At 42.4% G+C, this 4,952-nt stretch overlaps 1 pseudogene; it reads right to left on the bottom strand.

Moving 5' to 3' along the window:
- Positions 1-528: 528 nt before the first annotated feature.
- LOC117508983 lies at positions 529-4,015 on the bottom strand (annotated as a pseudogene).
- Positions 4,016-4,952: the final 937 nt, after the last annotated feature.

The following is a 4,952-nucleotide window of genomic DNA, read 5'->3' on the forward strand; positions in this document are numbered from 1 at the left end:
TAACTCCTCCAATGCGCCCTGCACCATTACGCACAGCGAAAGTGAAAGCAGACGGAGAGCCTCGCATGACAGTCTCACATGCTCAAGTAAAGAGTGTGAACTATCAGGATTGCTCCACTAGTAACAGATGCAGATGCGATGGAGGAGTAAGTGAAATTGTCCTGCTCAATTTAGTGTACTGTAACTTTCTCAATTTGCAGTCTTCACCTTAACATACACTTTTATAAGCAATTTCATCATTTAACAGAGTCCACATCTTCATCCAACGGTTTCAGATGCAGCCAAAAATACATCTACACCAATCAATAGAACAACAAGAGTTAAGTAGAAAATTATATTAGACCACTTGCTTCCTCTGTATTCCCACAGCCATCAGTCCCATCCTGAGCTACATTATGTAATGCAAAGCCACCAGACTACTTTCCAGAGTCAACAATTTAAGCATATTTGCAGCGTGACAAATCTGCAGAATTTTGTCAACACTCTGGCAATATGTCCAGTAGTGCTTCCCAACTTCCTGTCCTTGTGTTATACTCTCTGTCTCCCACCGTTTTGGATGATCTGCTTCTCTACTCCCTGAGAAACACAGTGAGGCCCAATGAAGCTCAGAAAGAGGGGGAGGATGGGTATGGGTCGCAGCCAAAGTGGATATGACAGCATTCTTAAGAACTTTAGCATTCCAACCTCCAGCTGCCACTGAGTGCAGAATTTCATTTGCCTACTGGTATAGAGAGGGAGTGAAAAAGACACAGGGAGGAGAACAGAAGCACCCGTAATTCAGTGTGTGTCATGTCTAACCACAGTGAGTTGGCTCCAAGAGGTGCGGATTGGTTTGTACTGCACAACAATGCCTTTAACAGGTTTAATTTCCTTGGAATCAGCATCCTCATCAGAGTCATTGTGTAAGGCCTTTCCTGGTAATACTGGTACAGCTCTTCTTCTGGAAAACACAAAATAATGGTTTTTCACAAAACATCCTCTATGTGGTATTTTTAGGGCAAAAAGCAAATTTGTAGAGTTTAATCATGAGACAAAACATATGATTAAAAGGTAAGATAAAGGAAAATGTGTTGTGAAAACTGAAAATCTTTCTCACCTTCACTGTCAAATGTGTTCTGAGTGGTCAAAACTTTCTTTTTATCGGGACTCTGAAAGAGAAACAAGGCACGTGTAGAGTGATGTCGTCTACAAGTTTTGAAGGTCTACACAAGCGTATAAGATATGATAAGCAAGTCTGCATCTATCACCTTTTCATGCCCTGTTTCCAGAATTCTTTCAGTGATCCTGATCCTGTTACAGAGCCCGAGTGTCTATGTTTGTACATGGTTTAGTATTACGTCATATCTAGCCACCATCCACAGTTTCCTTCTAAGGCTGTCCTAATGTCTGATACTGTTTGTTCCACAATGTTCTGTCCGTATTATAATTTTATAACATAAACTTCACCCCAGTATTGAAAAATCAAAGTAAATCTCATGTACATATAATGTCATATATCATCCAGTCAGGTGAATAACACCTCAACAAGATGTGAAATTTCCTATGTGCCTATAAAGAAACTGCAAAATACTAAGCAAAACCCATGTTCATGCTGAAAGCGTTGTCTTTACTTTTCATATTGATTGTCAAGTTTCGAAACAAGCATTCTTAGTGGAATTACACTATAAACAAATGTTACAATTGATTTCAAATGATTAGTTCCTCTAAAATCTGTTTTATAGAGTCAAATGTGTATAATAATCCAAAATGTTTATGGTAAAGAGCATGTTTACTCACTTTGGTTTTCCCAGGACTGACAGGCATGGCTGTTCCAGAGGTAGTAGGTGTTGTTGTCCCACTACTTGATGACTTTCCAGTCCCAGGGCTGGCAGGAATTACTGTCCCGGGGCTGGTGGGTTTTGCAGTCAAGGGGCTGTCGGGCGTATCTGTCCCGGGACTCGCAGGTTTGGCTCTCATGGGACTGGGGGACTTGGTTGTCCTGTGGCTGGCAAGCTTGGCTGTCCTAGGGATGGCGGGCTTGGCTGTGCTGGGACTGGCGGGTTTGGCTGTCTGAGGGCTGGTGGGTGTTATAGTACCAAGACTGTCAGACTCATCTGAAACAACAGTTTTGTCTCTGTGTAGTCCTTTGACAGCAGCCCAGGTTATCTGATGAGCCTTGTGGCCTACAGATGGGGCTTCTCCCTCCGTACTCGTCACTACAGCTCTCCTGTAAGATTTACTCCTTAAGCCTCTAGATAGAGGTTCTTGGTTCTCACTTTCCTCATATGTCCCTTCATCATGTCCCCCAGAACCTCCCGTGGAAAAGTATCACCTGTTTCCACCAGGCTGCGGGTTTTCAGTGATCTCTTGGAGGTATCCAAACTCAATAGCCCTGTCAAACTTTGGCCTTGTAGCCCAGAGGTGGGTGCCTTGCTCAGACGTATATCAGATGCAAGTCCTTTAGGAATAAGTTGCTGGGTGCCCATCTTCAGGGCAGCTGGGCTGTGGGTGCTGAGAATGATGGCAGGAGGGGGAGAAATAGATGGAGAGGTTGATGTGGAAGAGGAGGAACAAGGGGAAGAGGCATGCCGGGTTTCTTGTGTGGAGTGAGATGAGGACAAAGATGGTCCGTGGAGATGTGCTTTCTCCTGGGGATGGAGAGCACGGGGTTGGGGGGTCTGAGGAACTGAGAGAAGAGAGAGAGGATATACTTACAGTGGAGCTGCAGGAGGGGGTAGGAGTATTGCGGGCAGGAGGAAAGGGGCTGTGGTCAGTTGTAGGGGAGGACAGATCATGGTGGATGTAGCAACTGTTATTCACGATTTGTGGAGATGGGACAAGACAGGGTTGGTTGTGAGAAGTAGCTTTAGGTGATGATGATTCCATTACAAATGCAGTATGCTCTCTTCTGAGTTCAGATTCACTGGATCAGTTCTATGTCTCTGGTGGTCTTGAAGGCACGTTTCAGGCCATACTGTTACTCCATTTGTGGTTTTCTCCAACACATAATCCCCATTGCACAGTCCATCATCTAGTGATGCCGTTTTACCATCCTGTGATTTAAATGTGGACATTGACCGGCGTCCACTGGAGAATTGCCCAATGGTAATGCTCCGGACAATCCTAGACTTCTTGGAGGGTTTATGTAGAACATGCTTCAATACCACTCTATTCCTGTCGGGTGGTGTGACCGCCAGCTTCTCGACAGGTTGGCTCAAGGAAAAGGAACAGGTGTTTTCCTCCACAGGGAAGTCTGTTGTCAAAACACCATTTAGGTGGTAACTCAGAGGTCGTGGTTTGGGTTTGTCTGAGTCTCGTGGACTGTTTCGGTTGCCTGTGCGGCGTCTCCACAATGGGGTAATGTTATTGTTGGATAGATCCACATCATTGCCAGTATCCATAGTCTCAATATGTCTGTGTCCTCTTTGTTTTCCTGTCCCGTCAGTCCAGAGCACAGCTGGACAGGTCCCAGTGCAATACAACAGCCCTGCAGAGAACTGATCTCCTTCCTAAGGGTAAACAAAGAGTTCACTGCTGTGTCCAAATTCCCAACGTTTACTCATTAACAGAGATTTCAGGCAAGTAAATTTAAGAACAAATAAGGGAAAAGAAAGCAGGGATTTGTGCAAAACTGGTCCCGCCAAGACATTTGATAATCCTTTTGTATAAGTTCAGTGGAGCATAAGCCCTAATTACACGAACAAAGCTGACAAAATAGTGTTAGATTCCCAAAATAAGGGAAGTCTGCACTTTGGACACTATACCTTAGAAACTAAACATTGTTTCTATGTCACAGCTCTTTACCAACATAATTCTAATAAGGTAAATATTACCTCTTTGCTGGATAAAAGTATCAGAATCAGTTGAGTAATTGAACTTACCTCTAATGAGTCAGCCTGCTGCAGAAGCTGCTCATGGTGACAGCGCTGACTGAAAAACAGCCGCTGAAGGTGAAGAAGCCAAGTCAAATCCTGAAAGTGAGGTCATAGGGTTTGGATTTAAAGTTGTGTGAATGTCTCAGGACCAACTGTCTGCGCTGAGGAGTTTTACTAGGAGGAGGACGAGGAGGAGGAGGCAGGGCAAGCAGTTGATCTGCAGTGTTCACAGGAAATGTGGAGCCGTTCTAAGGCAGGCATTTGACACACACAGTGGGTCAAAATGCAACACGTTAATTTTACTCAATTTGATGTGTTTTTAACGTCTTTAATGAAATAACTTAGTCATTAGTCATGTTGATAATCTTATTTTTAAGAGTTGCAGCAAAAACATAATTTTGTGTAACTCTTGTGAAGGCTATGAAAGTCTGAAAGGTCTGCAGCAATCAATAAATAATGTTTCTTTGATTTTAATATTGGCTTGCTAGAACTTAGTGACATGTTTCGTTTTTGTTACCAACCAGCATCCACATCGTTGACGGAAAAGAAAAGCAAAACCTACTCCTATTTTCTTTCAGCTTCTCTTCACACCTCAACAGCCATTAAGGATAAACTGAAACACTACTAAGTTTACAGGGATATCATCCAGTGCTTTAAATGTTTATGACATTTTCCACATTTTATCTTTAAAGTGTGCTGGAAGAGAATCCTGAAAGATTCATGCTGTTGTTATTTTCTACATAGAGATAGATAGAAACTTTATTTGCCATTTGTATTCGCACGCAATGTTTGGGTACATTGGAATTCTTGTGCAGAGCTCTTGAGTAGATAAATGTATAAAAGTATTAGGTATAACAGTATTAAAAACAGTATAACAACATATAACATATAGAGAAACAGTATAAAAAGGATACCCAGTCCACCTGTTAAAAATAAAAGAAATATTACAATGTGCCAGGTTAATGATGAAAATCTGTGTTGTGTAATGTTCTACTGTATTTAAACTGGTTACAGTCCATTTACGGCTACAAAATACTCTTTGAGAAAAGCGTTTTCAAGCTGTAATCAAACTTCAGAAAAGAAGAAGACACCAAAATC

This window comes from Thalassophryne amazonica, chromosome 4 (genome assembly GCF_902500255.1).
Source record: "Thalassophryne amazonica chromosome 4, fThaAma1.1, whole genome shotgun sequence".
Classification (NCBI taxonomy): domain Eukaryota; kingdom Metazoa; phylum Chordata; class Actinopteri; order Batrachoidiformes; family Batrachoididae; genus Thalassophryne; species Thalassophryne amazonica.